Source organism: Nannospalax galili, unplaced genomic scaffold (genome assembly GCF_000622305.1).
Source record: "Nannospalax galili isolate Female #2095 unplaced genomic scaffold, S.galili_v1.0 scaffold561, whole genome shotgun sequence".
Classification (NCBI taxonomy): domain Eukaryota; kingdom Metazoa; phylum Chordata; class Mammalia; order Rodentia; family Spalacidae; genus Nannospalax; species Nannospalax galili.
The window spans coordinates 606,038-621,360 of record NW_008344825.1 but is presented as its reverse complement, the minus strand read 5'-3'; the positions used below and the strand labels follow the sequence as shown (position 1 = coordinate 621,360).

At 41.1% G+C, this 15,323-nt stretch overlaps 1 protein-coding gene across 12 annotated transcripts in view; it reads left to right on the top strand.

Annotated features, from left to right (window-relative positions):
* Positions 1-15,323, top strand: part of CUNH3orf67 (chromosome unknown C3orf67 homolog) — a 273,967-nt gene that overhangs the window by 219,523 nt on the left and 39,121 nt on the right. The gene's annotated exons all lie outside the window — the stretch shown is intronic.

Genomic DNA, 15,323 nt, shown 5'->3' with positions numbered 1-15,323 from the left:
TGTGGTCTGAGCAAGTGAGAATGAGATATGCTAAACAGTGGGACCTTAGCTTCAGAAAAGGGAGAAATGGCCTAATTCTCACCATTATCCAAACACTGATCTACTATATGAGCCCAGACAAGTCTTTCAGTCTTTCCAAATGTAATAATCCAAACATCCTGATGTATGAAAAATTTTAGTTATGCGCGCTCTGGGGTCAAGTCCAATCTTAGGATGCTGTGACTCTCACGAGACGCACTCTGTCTACTAAAGGGTTACACACTTTGTTTTTAGTCCACTAAACTATATAGAAAACATGTTTCCTAAGTACTGAATGAGTTATTACTTAGATAGGATAGGATGTGACTTTAAATATCTATTTTACAGGTTGATTCCAAAAGACAAGAGTATCAAAAATATAGAACACAAGAAAATCCAGCAATAGAGCAGAGTACTCCACATGCAGCTACGTGTTCACATAGGACAGAGTAATTTACAGTTCTTCATAGCGAAATCAAAAGACAAACTCTAAAGCCCAAAATAATGTTATCAGCCTCATTTGCTAGTAAGTTTTTTAGAAAATTATTATATAACTCCAGAAAACCCGTAGCTTATGTTGCTTGGCTCCTGGTTCATCAACTCAGCAACTTGGAGAGTTGATGGGAAGGCATTATTAAGCCATAAATACAGAAGATAATAAAATTCTAAGATCAGCATGTATCATCATATAAAATGGGATAAATTGACTCATGAAATACATGTCATTTAATTTCAACTGAAAGCTAGGATTCTACTTAAGATTCCTACTTGTTATGTAATATCCTATGCTCTATATCTCAAAGTGCAGAACTTTAAAGTCAAGGGATACCGATAGTTATTGTGAAAACCATGTGAGAAGCTAAGTCTCTAAATACAGGGTCCTGGATACAGGAACAGCTGAGCTGAATCCTAGATGGGAAGTTCTACTTAGGGCAACTCGGAGCAGGACCTGAAGAGCAGGTGGTAGTGTGATTATAGTCACAGCACTGCCGTGGCAGCAGAAGCAGGTGAAGCCTGTGCGTGCGCACCCACGAGGAGGTGGGTGAAATGCTGCAGCTACTCCAGGCTTCTGAGAACCTCAGATTTTCAAATGACATATACTCATGTGCACAGATACACATATTTAGCGTCAACTTTCAATTAGCTTCATTAATACAACAGAACAGCCAGTGTCCCCAAGGTCCTTCATTTACATTTTGTTATGGAGAGATTTTCATTTCTGAAACATAATTGGCCTCTTTATTTTGTGTGCACAGGATTAATATTAGATAATATACAATCCACAGAGCAGGCAAAGTCAGGTGATGGAAAGTTGGCTCTAGGTTGGAAATAGCTAAAACACTGCATATATTCATATATTGTTTTCTTCACAGTAAAATCATTCACTTAGACTCTTGGGGCAGTGCTTGACATTGGATTGAAGAGGGATGCAATGGTGATCATTTTCCTGAGAAGATTACAGTCTAGGAAGTGAAATGTATACGGTTCACCTCATCACACTCCCTGGCGTGTCTTGATTTGCAACAGGGCCATTTGCCCATGTATTCTTAGGCAGGGGGTGGTATTTCCCATTATTTTTTCCTAATACATCAACTGATATTTAGGCAGCATCTCAAATGCTGAGGCCCTTGCCTCCCAATCCACCGATGCTGCCTCTTGGGGCACTGACAGCCTTTACAACAAAGTCCAGAAACGGCTAACATAATCTAATACAATTTAGAGTTGTGTGGGGTAGGAGGAAACAATTTCACAGTTCATTCGTGTTGAGAAATGTTTCCTAGCATGTAAACTTGCATTCTGCCAAACAGAGCAAAATGGATGCTGCTTGCAGCCTCAGGTCATTTATTTGAAAATGCCATCTCTTGGTTTGCAGGTTTAGAGCCATCCCTTAGGCACATCCATTTGTGAGTTTATGTAGATTCCTCAGAACAGCACAAGATATTTTTGCTCAGGAATGAATTTTATGAAATAAGCTGTGATTGTGTTCCAGTTGTCTGTTCACATGGCTAGAGTTGAGTGTCAGTCTTTCATTTCAAATGGTGATTATGCTTGCTATTCTACAACCCATTGGAAAAAGTAGAGACAGGAAGGACTGGAGTCAAAGGCTTTGTAAGGTTCTAAATGTTTATGAAATAAACAATATCAAAAACAATTCTAGACTCTCCAAGCAGCAGCAAATGGCATGATTCTGTAAAGTTTGCTTCGTGATTTATCGCTATGCATAGTTTTTTAAAATGTCAACGCAGATTATGTTAGGGCCTAAATCCTGTGCAGCTCTGTCACATGTTTGTGTGATACAAACATACTTATAACTTTAATTATCTGATAAAGCCCTGCAGACTCTGACAAGTGATTAATAACCAATGACCTCAGTTCCTGCTGGTTCAGCCAGCCTGACGGAGGCAAGCAGGCCTGTCATTACAGCCTACACGCACTACTCAGACCGCCTTCATTTTTCTTTTCTCAGCTTTTGTCAGGACTCAACCTAATGGGCTTCTCTTCTGCTCCAGCTTGTTTTCTTGTAACACAAGAAAGAGAAGGCGTATAAATAAAAATTCAATGCAAAACTTACGTTTGAGGTTCCTCCTCAAATGATTAGGTTTGTATCATTTTAAAACAAGTTGGATTTTTCACTAATATTCATTCCTTCTTTAGAAAAAGGTATGACAGACGCTCTCCTTATTAACTAAATAAGTAGCTCATCCCTCTTGTGATGGTCTATATTGTGATTTTCTTTCTCCTGGATTTTTTCATTATGTCTTAATGATGTGTTCATACAGAGATGGATTTTTATCATTTCTCTTAATTAGCTTTGGTGGGAAAAAAGATGTGAGTACCTCTTATTTCATAACCCCAGCACCACAAAGTCACACCTGCTTGCTTGAGGGCCCTGATTTTCCATATTGAGAGCTTCAAGGGCCATGTGCCGGAAGGCCTGGCCCAGATCTGTACTGCTACGGGAGGTAGTGGAACGGTGGGAGGTGGGGCCCTCGCTGGAGGAAGTAGGCCAGTTGGGGCTTGCCCTTGAAGAGGATACTGGGACCCATGCTCCCTTCTCATTCTCTTTGATTCCTGGCTATCATTAAGAGAATGTGCTCCTGTACCACATGCTTCCCCCCAGCCCCCATAACACACTGCTGCCACAGGCCCGTAAAACCAGAGGTGAGCAAGCATGGACTGACTTGAGACCTCCGAGACTGTAAGCCGAATAAACCCTTTCTCTTTGTAAATTGTTAGCATAGGTGTTTGTTGAAGTGATCAAAAGCTAGCTGACACACTTCCTGTCTCTTTTCTCTGCCCCCCCCACCCCGACCCATGTTGTTATCTGGCTGAAGACAGGCGCTCCACCAACATTTGAGTTGGGGAGGGAGAGAGAGAAGGGAGAGTATTACAGACAGACATCATGCAAAGTGGAAGTCTGTCCTGAATGTTAATCAATTAAATCTTAGGTTTTGTTTCAATGACCTTGTAGGAATTTTCCATTTCTTTCCTGAAGATTAGAAGGACAGTGATTCTTGCTTTATTCACAACCAGATAGATTTGTGCTTTTATAAGAAGCTTTTGTCTAGACAGAGCACAAAGCTAATCCCACTTCTCAAACTATTTCATACCACTGTGTGCCTTGCTCACTCAGCACCAAACCTCATGACCCTCTTTGCCTCATATGCTCTAGGCTCTGTCCTACCCCAGAAGTTTGCTTGGAGTTCCACCCTACACACCACGCTCCTGCCCTCCTGCCACGAGCGTCTCCACCATTTCTTTGGGTAGGTCTTAGCAGTCACCCTAAATCATCTTCAGTCAACTTCAGACAGGAAATGTGCCAGCCAGCTTTTGATCACTTCAACAATTTTAATGGAACGTCATTACCATTCTTGTTATGACCACAGCTCTCCCTAACAGATTATTTATTATTTGTTTTCTAAACATACCCCCTCCCTTCAGAATGCTAAAATGCACACCCATGAACTAGGGTCTACCTCTCTCACTGAATCCTTATCTCCTCAAACAGGGCTACACCTAGTAAACACACAAGAAATACATGCTGAAATCATTGAAACTCAACATACAAGCAGTGTTGCTGTATATTGAACCTTGAGCTAGAACCCATACAGATCCAAATTCTCCAAATTCTCTTCCTCCTTGAAGACATCTGGTCCCTGGCCCTGTTCTTCCTTGCAATAAATGAAATCTTTTCCATGAATTTGTTTTAACTACCCCTTAGAAGATATCCATAATCTAAAGTATCTGGTAAACATTCAGTTTAAGCTTTTAAGTAGAGAGCATTTACTAAAAGTCTGGATAGGCAAATGGGGAAAGAAAAAAGAAAAATTTGCATACATGTGCATATAGATAGACACATACATGGCTATGTATTGAGAGAGAGAAGTGAAAATCTGAACCTGAGTTGATGGCACACTTAATTCAAATGACTTCCTGCCCCTCCTGCTCATAGACAGGTGTTGAGACCTCTGCTCCACTATGAAAACAGACTTCTCAAGCACATAGGCCCTTTTTTCCAATCCCGAGCAGAAGCCAGGCTCAAATGGCTTTTCTAGCCTCCCTGTCCTGCCCCAGAGGAAGCCCCAGGTACAGAATTCCCAGAAACCAAATTCCTTGACAATCATCCTACATTTCACCACTGGCCATTTTTAACCCAATCAAGGGGCCACCTTTCCCCTTGGGTTATGAAGGACCCAGCAGTTCACCAGCAGAATCATGTGAATGAACAGAGTGGGCAGCTGGTGGTCCCCTGCCCAGCACATTCCTCCTCTGCCTTTGATGTTTGCAGCCAGCCCATTTCCCAGTTCTGATCAATCAACTTCAGCAAGTTTGCTCAGATCCCAGGCCCTACGTAGCCACCGCAGAAAAAGATTTGCAACCCACCTCTGCTTACCTACCCCAGATGTCTTCATCTTCCCCCTCTTCACTGTTCTTCCTGGACCTGCTTTCCTGAGCCCCACACAGTTCCACTATCACTACTATCAGCTGAGATGTCACCTTCACTAAGACTAGGTCTCTCTTAGGCAACCGGAACTTAGTATTCACCTAACCTAAGGTGCCTAGTGTTGCACTGTATGCATTAAGCCTAGGAAATATCAGTTATTGTCCTGTTTTCCAAAGTTGAAAATTTAGAAGCCCATGTGCATGGAGCATGTCTTCTCCCCTCCTCCCCAAAGCCTCTGTGTCTGAACTGGCAGGCTGAAGAATCTTGGTATCTCTAGAAGTGTGTGATGCTCCTGACATTACTCAGGGCTCTTTCATCACTGTCCAACCAGATAGTGAACTCAAATACCCTATGACACACAGTCCAGAGTAAAGAAGTTAATTACTAAAGTAATTATTTACCATTCTAACAGTTGTATAGTTTCAGCTTTTAATTAAATGATTCTGCTTTTAGAGTAATGAGAACCTGTAGCAAACCTAAATGGTAATTCTAGTTTATAACATTCATCTCCGTTCTGCTAGGTGGAAGGGGGAGGTCAGGAGTGAATGTAGACCGAGGTCTAAGAAAATGACATGGACCCAAGAAATGGAAGATCATAATTATTGTTGAGTGTCCACAGCCAGTCCTATCCCTATACCCATTCACTGTCTCATCCTTCATTTTCTAATCCAATATGGAAGAGCTTCTTGTTTAAACAAGGAACCCCAGCAGCGCAAGTGATTTAAAGCATGATTTAGCCCTGCACTCCAGCTATGCAACTCGAACATGCCCTCCCTGAACCTGTGTCCTTCCGACGGAGGCAGGCCCATCCTGTGTGCCATGCAGGCAGTGTTGAGGAGCTAGCAACAGTGCTGAGGAGAGAAGACTGTGGAGCAAGCCTAGCCCAGGGAGCTTGAGAGCCTCACCAAACCCGCTCACGGGCTCCCTTTTCTTACAGCTGTCTGCTTCTTCCCCATATTTCTTTTTGTTTCTCTTGTTAATGAGAAACATTACATTTTGAAATTGATTAAAGTTAAAACACACAGATTTTCACGTTAGCATACATTATGTTTACCAGTGCTTATAGCTTCATATCATGATGTTTATTACACGTAAAAACCTACTCAGTATAATAAATACTGTGCAAGTCGGATGTCTGGCCTGTTCCAAGCCAAAAAGCAAGCAACTTTTAACTGACTTGATTGAATTAACACAAACATGATTGTTCTATTGACTCTTTCTTACCCATTGCTTTTAAAAAGCCTTTACCTCCCTTGCTATCCCTTAAGGTAAATCAAGTGCAGTTTGGTGCTCAGGGGAAGAAAATGCTTTGGGATGTTGTGTATTCATGGGAGAAAGAAGCAGACTTACTAGGAACTGGTTCTCATAATTTGCTGCAAACTTCTTTCATTTTGATGTTTGAGGTTATTCCACAGAGACCTAGATCAGTCACAAGTGAAGCCAAATGGTGATTTTCAGGTGACGTTTTGTTATCACTTACTGAACATAATAGAAAAGCTAAATTTTATGTAGTCTCATGTTTTTCAGTTCTTTCATATGTGAGAGTGTGAGTGTACACATGTATGCTGTGTGTGTGAGAATGTAGGGGGTGTGTGTGTGTATGAGATGGGCATACAGGCATGCTGGTATAGAGACCAGAGGTGCGTATCAGGTGTCTTTGTCTATAGCTCTCCACCTCACTTTTTGAGTCCGGGTCTCTCACGGAACCTGGAACTCACAGATTTGCTAGATCCACCTGTCTTTGCCTCCCAGTGCTGGGATTCCAGGCATGAGCTACCACCCCTGGCTTTTTATTTGAGTACTAGGAATCCAAACTCAGGTCTTCCCGCTTGCACTGCAAGCAGTTTAGTTGCTAAGCCAGCTCCCCACCTCCCTAGCTCCTGTTCTTCAGTTCTTAGGAAATGGAAAGAAAAGTAGCCAAAGGTTGGGCCCAAGTAGTGGGAGGAGGGGCATGTACGTAGTAAATAGGGGTAGAGGAAAGGTTTTCCATTGTTTGAGCTGTTAATAAATGACTTGAGTAGAATTAATGTAAGGACTGAGCTCCGAAGAGCAGAGCTAAGCAAGAATTACTAACCAGAATTACTTGGTTATGTCTCCTTTAGGTAGTCAGGGGAAAGAACATTATAAGGACAACAGGCAAGCCACAAGCTACCATTTTGTATTACCTGTGTGGTAGTAGTGGGCTATGGGGAGGAGGGGCTGAGGTTGGACTTGACCCAAGGGTGCTGAGCATCATGATTTAATGGAAATCTCAGCTTAAACAAAAGCGTAGTGTTGATATCAATCTGTAGTGTTTATGCTAATGAAGCTTCTTCTTCTATGGCAGTGATTCTCCCCAAAACTACTAGCTGATGCTTTTCTTACAGAGGTTTGAAACTGGGAGTAGGAATCTATTCATTGGCCACTAGAATTAGAACATTCCATGTGGTCAGTGTTTGGAATTAGTCGAATGTACTCTCCTCATTTTTTCAATGTGCTCTCCTCCAGCCTCTTTAATAACACTTACTAAAACTGAAAGTGGCCTTCAGTCTGGAAAGGAGCCCAAAATGCTTTGATCTCTCCTCCTGGAATAACGGAAAGTAGAAAACAAGCGAGGACAGCTACCCATGTGGTGTCTCTATATTTGTGATTTCTAAATTCCAGTACTAGCAAAAAAGAAAGTTGCGGCAAGGCATACAGTAAATGAAGATCTTATGTATCAGAAAAGGAATGAGTCTGTCACTTTGACGGATTGTGAGGCGAAGAGCAGATTAACAGATTACTCATAGTCAGAAGGAGCTCGGTGTGAAAAATGTGCAGGAAATGATAAGTGTGGGTTTGTGCTGATTTAATGATATTTTTAAACTACAATAACACTGGTAGTATAATATAATAAAGCACTTGGCTTGCATTTTTAAATCATCAGTATATTTCTAGTTTGGCCTTACGAAAGCTTTGAGCCATTGTCTATTAAAATATGTAGCTTTCAAATTAGGAAAAGGTGCAGGCTAAAATACCACAGCAGTGTCCTTACAGGAAGCGTCCAGGGCTTTTAAAATCATGCCTTTCCTAAACTGACATTTGCATGGGCTTCCCTGTGATTTCTGTCTGCAAACCTGAGTTCTCTTTCCAAGCATAATTTTAATTTGTTTTGAGTGTGCTAAAGCCGTGTGTTCCTCTTCAGGTGTGTCAGCCCCAGGACACTCTCCTGACAGTCATTTTCGGTGGCATGCCCCACCACTGGCTTGTCCTCCTTTGCTTTCCTGTCGGTTTTAGTTTTGTAGTTGAAATTCTAGAGTGTTCGTGAATAAACCCACTGTATTTTCCCATGGGTAGCTAGTGAAAGTAGGTCAGATTTGAATGGTGCACTCAGAGGCACAGCAAGATGGATTACTTCTTTTATTTTGTATTATTGCAAATATTCACCAGAAAAAAAATCTTTTAAGGAAATTTATATTTTCATATAAATAAATTTGAGGTATGAATAGCGTAGTCATAGTTAATTTGATAAGAATGGACTTGCAATGCCAAGAATTTTCAGAATAACCTTTCTCTATTGTTTTTAAATAGTATTTATTTCCAACGTCTTAACATTTAGAACCTAATGTAAGTAAGCCTTGGGTTGTGTCTCATCTTCTCTCCGTTTGCCAGTGGTGGCTTTATATAATTACATGCAGCAGAACTTGAAAGGCAGGAAGATTTTACTGTCTAAATACTTGTACCTAACCCAAATATCCAATGCCCAGGGTTTGAATCCTAGATGATAATAGTTCAGATTATGTTTTACATATACAGTGAAGACTTGCCAGAATTCAGCATGTTTGTAGATTTGCCTCTTTTGACATTAATACTTCTAACTTGGGGTAAGTAAATGAGCTAGTGTAAGAAATAAGCTAATGGAAGCAGTTTTGAACTGTGTCTAGTAAAGGCTGTCCACATATTTTCTGGCATCCTTGAATATTCATTGTCTGCAGTAGTTACTGATGCTATTTGCCAAATGTTCCTGGATCTCCAGACTCCCTGGCACATATCTGGTTGGCACATACAGTTCTCCTGGTTGGAGTGCAGCCAACCAGCCCAGCTACTTCTTAGCCAATAAACTAGAAACAAAAATGGCATCAGTTATTACTTGACATTGGCATAGAGAGCAAGTGGTTTTCAGAGGCGCTTAACACGCTGGTTAAAACACAGTTTCTGGCTGGGTTTATATCCTTGTGATATCATTTAACCTAGCCAAGCCTCAACTTAGTTATCTAAAAATGGGAGTGTTCTCTCTACTTCCTAGTTTACTGTAAGGGGTTAATGAGATAATACCTGTAAAGAACTGTACACGGGGCCTTGCATGGATGTCTCGTGATGTGGTAGAAAGGAATAGTGGTGGTAGGGATATGATATCAATGGTAGATTAGTAATAGAAAGAAAAATCAGTTTGAGGAAATCCAAGAATCATGGAAAGTTTAAAGAGATTATAGAGATGATTGAACCTAGCATCTTTTCAACTCTGCACATCTGTGCCAGGGAACCAGGCTTGGTATACCATAATACATTCCCTTCCATTATCAGACAAGTCCAACTCCGGGAAACCTTGACACTGAGCTGGCATGAGCGTCTTCTCTGACTTCCCCACACAGATCCTAGTTCTCTTTCTGGAACAGTAAGTTGAATCGTTACCCTTCATACAGTACCCCCAAAGATTCTTCATAGTGCTTTTGAGTTCTTCCATTCACTCCTCCAATCTCTTGCGTTTTCTACTCCAGTCATTTGTGGTCCTGGCACAGTCCTGATCACCTGTCTTGGAACGTTTGAGTTTATCCCATTGGAGTTCTCTCAGTTGAAAAGACAGTGGAGATGCAATGCACACCACGTGGACTGCCGGCCTTTGACCAGGACACCGTGTGTGATGATGCACCTCGAGTCACATATGCATTTCTCATTCCCATATCTTAACTAATGGCTTACATTGCACTTTTGGTCATTTAAAACTATTTCCGTCTTTCCCCTGGATTGTTGTTGGAGACTTGTAAGGAGTCTCCATGTGTATGCTTTTCACCAGAGCTGTTCCTCATGGAGCAGCCAGCGTGGCCTTTCTAAACACAGACCTCCAGTCTGTTCCCTTTATGAAAACCTTTACTCAAGGGATAGAAACCAAAATCTTTACTGGCCTGCAATGCTAAATGGGTTGGCCCAGGCCTGCTGGTGCACTTTTCATCCCGTTTTCTTCCGCAGGTTTGTGTGCTATGCACCCTGGCCTCCTTCCTTCTGCTCAAAGCTCCTTGCGTAGGAGCCCTACCACCCTTCATCCCACCTTGCCTAGTTCACATGTTTTCAGCCATTGTATTATCTCTCAAGCATTGCTCCCTGTAAGGAGCCTTCAAGTTCGTGTGTTTGCATAGCAACATTAACTTCATACCATTTCCTCATTTGTATGTGATTACCTAATTGATGCTTGTCTAACTATTCATATTACAAGCTTTAAGAAGACAAGAACTCCTTTTGCTTGCCATTGTGTTTTCTGTTGGAACCTTTCACAAAACAGGATCATGGTAAATAACTGTCAACTAAATATTAGTATCTGAATTATTTTTCTTGACTATTAAGATCACTGTGTAATGGGCTGGAGCAATTGTTCAGTGGTTAAGAGCACTTACTGCTCTTCCAAAGGACTCACATGGTAGCTAACAACAGTCTATAACTCTAGTGTCAGGGATTTGATGCTAATCTGGCATCTGTGGGCACAGCACACACACACACATGGTACATACATACATATAGGCAAACACTAAAAGAAAAGATGACTATGTGTTCTGTCCCTCAGCCCACTGTCTTCTACAAATTTGGAAAGTATACTCATGTCACAGGACCTTTATCACCACCTTCAACACATCATAACTGGAGATAGAGCTCTTTGGTTTTCCATTAAACATCATCCACTGTGTTAATATTGACCAACAGCTGATTTAAAGGGAGTTAATGATTCTAAATTGTTTAATTTACAAAGTCTAATGCTGTCATACATTTTCTGCACAATAATTCAGTCACTAGAATATTGTTTCTGGAATATGATTCATACTCATGTGCTAGTCCCACCTTTTGTCCAAGGCAGACATTGCTGGTAAATCACCAATCAGAATTAGCACATGATTCATAGTCTGCTTGTTTTCTCTGCATTAGAAATTCCACTATTCCTTTAATCAGAGAGTCTCAGTCTGTTCCTAGCCCTAAACCTGGACTTCATATTTTGTTCATATCTCCTAAACATCCTCCTCCCTCTTCTGCAACACCCTGACTGAAGTGACATCAAGACTGCCCCTTTTGTATGGCCTGTCTCAGTTCTCCATGTCATCTGTGATCAGAATCCTACAGCATTCAGTGATGAGTGTGATAGAACTTTGAATTCATTACCATAATTTCTGCTTCTAGCGATGGCAGACTTGGTTGTTTCACACTGACCTTCCCTCTCAGAACAAACAGAAAAGCAAAATAAAATATGAAAATCATTTGAAGTCATTGGAGGGCTTCCAAGGCAATAAAGACTTGTAGGACCTGGATCCAGGAGAAAAGGGCAGCCAGGAAGGGCAGCCTCACACTGAGAGCCTCTTCTCTCAGGAAAAATGCCCCTTCCAAAAGCAGCCACAGGGAGGCTCAGTTGCTGAAGGCGGCCTTCAGCATCACATGAGGGTGGAGACGGAAATTGGCTCTTGAAGGAGACGGAGCCATGGGAAGTCTCAAAATACTGCAAATAGATTTTTACTATATCCAAAGTAATATCATTAAAACATGCAATTGTTGGAATGGGAGGACAGGGATGTGCAAAGTAATTGGGCACAGTCAAATAAGAACTGATTGTTTACATATGCATTTATATGTTTTCTGTAAGGAGTGGCTGTCCAAAGAGCCAGGGTCAGGATTTACATCCCAACATAAATAGGGAGTTAGGACGGGACTTTGATGGAAAATGATTGTAGAGTCTGATTAAGTCTTGCTTACGGAATTCCTTGGAATGTGCCGGCATTAAAAGTCAAATGTCTCCCCTTCCAGGAGACCACCCTGGGTGTGTTTTGGGGGTGGAGAGGGTGGAGGAGTACAACCCAGGAGGCTCTGCTTTAGTAGGTAAGTGGGGTCCAGGTAGCATTTACTTCTATATCTGCTCTTTGTCAGTGTGTTCTGAGTTGAAAGAAATCCCTTGCATTCTGTTGCCTTGTTAGCCTTTCATAAATAACAAAACAATTCTAATGAGACATCTTACATTCTGTTTTTTACCTATTAAGTCCTTAAAATCCAGTGTTTTTTTTTTTAAACCTAACCCATCTCCATTGAAATGAACCTGATTTCAAACACCAGCAGTCACTCATAGCTAATGACCGTTATGATAGCATATTAGACAATGAACTTCTAGAAGGTAGCATTGAAGAGTAGATCCATAACCTTGGAGTGGAAAAAAACTCCTTAAGTGGATCTCAGATTTCACAAGCCATAGAGAAAAATATTGGCAAACTATACAATATTAAAATTAAGAACTTATTGAAGGACACTACCTAAGGTAAAAGACACAGCACAGACTAGGAGATATTTGAATACAAAGGCTCCTATCCACTATATATAAAGAAGCACAAATCAGTAGTAAAAAAAAAAAAAAGAGGTAAACTGAAAGAAAAGAATGACCAAGACTGCTGAGGGGAACAGAAAGACCCTGCTTCAGAGTGTGCATACACTGCCAAGGTGTGTGAATGCACTGCTGGGGAGATGAATGATCTGCTTGGGGGCATACATATACTACCGAGTGTGAATACCCTGCCACTGCAGTGGGGGCTATGCGTAGACTGCCAAGGGAGATGTGGATATACTGCCAAAGGGTGTGAGTGCTCTGTTGGGGAGATAGGAATACCCTACAGCAGGAATGAATACCCTACCAAGGGCTGTGAATACACTGCCAGGGAGATACAGATACACTGCTGAGGGGTGAATATACTGCCTGGGGTATACAGGCGCACTGCAAAAGGGATATAAGTTGCTCTGACTGCTATGGAAAACTGTTTAGGCAGCATCTATACAAACTAAACATAGCATAATCTTTTATCCGATAATTATGCTTCCTCATACATGGCCAGTAGAAGGCATACAGGTATGCATTCAAAGTCATATATAAACTGTGAGGATCCACTCCAATCCCTAAGCTGGTATTAGTGATATTTTAAAGTGAACACATATGAGCTACAGAAAACACAGAACAAAATCTTGCTTTAACCTCCCTAATCGAAAGCAGAGCCTCCCTAAAACCTAGTTGCCATTGATCCACCGTGAGAAAGAATTTCCGGCAGATGGAGCTTCGTGGACACAGCCATTCCCCTTAACAGCAGAAGCCTGACATACCTTCCAAGCTTTCCTGTGGAATCCCTGAGACATGCCTCCCTTGTTAAGTTGGTCTGTAATGCTTCCTGAGCGACTCCCACGTGCACTGTAAATAAACTTTGCCTTTTCTGATGTTGGTCTACAGTCAGTTGACCTACAGACCCCTAACCAGTTGACCCCACATAAATACACCCATAACAGCCACAAACTGGAAACAATCCACTTTTTATAATAGAAGGGATAAATGAATTGTGATATATTCACACAAAATACTAATTACACTTAAAAGCATGGGAGAATTTTTCAAATGTAATATTCAGAAAAGAAGCTGGATAGCTAAGGACTGCATACTACATAATGCTGTTTGGACACAGTTCCCAACAAGCAAACTGGTCTGTAGTGTCTCTGTCTAGCGGCCTTCAAGGGGATGAGTTGCAGAAGCTGGAGGAACTGCTCCTTGACCCAGCTCACTTTGAGGTCACTGGAGGAACTCCCCTTCCTTGACCCAGCTCACTTTGGGGTCATTTCCTGAACTGTACATTATTATTTGTGCACTTCTCTGTGAAAAAGTTCATGAATAAGCATCATTAGTGCAACTCTCAGTCTCGTGCAGTCTGTGTGCTCTTTCTCATACTTCAGTGTCTCTGTGTCTTCCTTTTCACAATTCTGCATGTAAGCTTTCTGTAGAGTAAGAGGACATAGTAAAGTTGAATAGTTGCTGTGGTAACACTAAATAATTACAATGCCTATGGCTAGCCTGGTCACTGGAGAGAATTATTACCCTCCCTGGGAAGCCTAATTTACTCACAGGAATGGTCCATGCCCATGCCACAAGATTATTTCCTCCCAAATGTTTAAAAGTAGTGTTTTGCCATCATATATGTTTAAAAGGCCATTTATCACTCAGATCAGCATCCTATCCCAATATTTTTCATTCACTGAAATGTTACAATTACCATGCCATGCAACTTCTGAAAAATAAATCCATTTAGTTAAACATCTTGACAACTTTCTCCAACTCTTTATCAATTCTTTATTTTCTTGTGCAACTAGCCAATGGTTTGGGGGGGGTAAGTTGTCATTCACCCACAGAATCTTTCTTTTTAGCATATCATTGTTTTATTTGAGTACTAAAAATAAAGTTATAACCAAACTTTGAAAAGAAAAATGGAAATCAGTACATAAAGATGGCATCTGATGGTCTGACACACTTAATGATAAAAATGATGCCGTGTAGTTATCTGTACAAAAGCCCAGAAAGCTAAATTAAAGTATTAAATTAAACCCCACCTACTCTCTCTGCTCTTTGAAGTTTCACAGGAAGGTTTAGATGATTTTTATTTTGTATTCTAATTTTAGGGCAATTGTTCCCTAGTTCAAGTTTAAGTAAAATTATAGTTTTCTGCTCTTGATTTGCTGATGGCTGAGTTAGGAAGTGTTTAGCCTGCCTTGCCTGGGAAGGCTTTTACAGGTGTTCTAGAGGATGGCTCTACAGTGAGGCTTTCTCTGGAATTTCAAGTAATAACTACAGTTGTCTCGGGTTTTACTGTGGCACCCAGTGTTGATTTTGTGTGTCCTCACTAGAGCAGGCTAAAGTCATGATTCATTTCTACCACTTAGATGAAACTCTTTTATTAACATGAAATATCAAGGGCAAGAATCAAAATGTCCGTGCCCATTGTGCTTATAGCATGAAATAGAGGAGGAGAGAGTTTTCACTTTACCCTGGCATGACTTTGAATATTTAGGGAAAATTCTCAATTCGCAGCTTTAGCTAAAGGCACTACAATGTCACTCTTCTCTGTTTAACATTCAGCTTTGTTAATCAAGAAAACCATAGTTTGGCTCTTTGCATGTTGATTAAATTGATTACAGCTGTAGGCCTTGATAGCATTTTTTTTTCCAAGTGTCTCAAATTAATCAATGCTTGATTGGGTTTTCTGTTTTGAGGACATAAACTGACTTCCTTGAGAATTTTCACCCCCAAATCATTCTCCAGTACAAGGCAAAGAAGTGAGTTGCCACCTGGGTG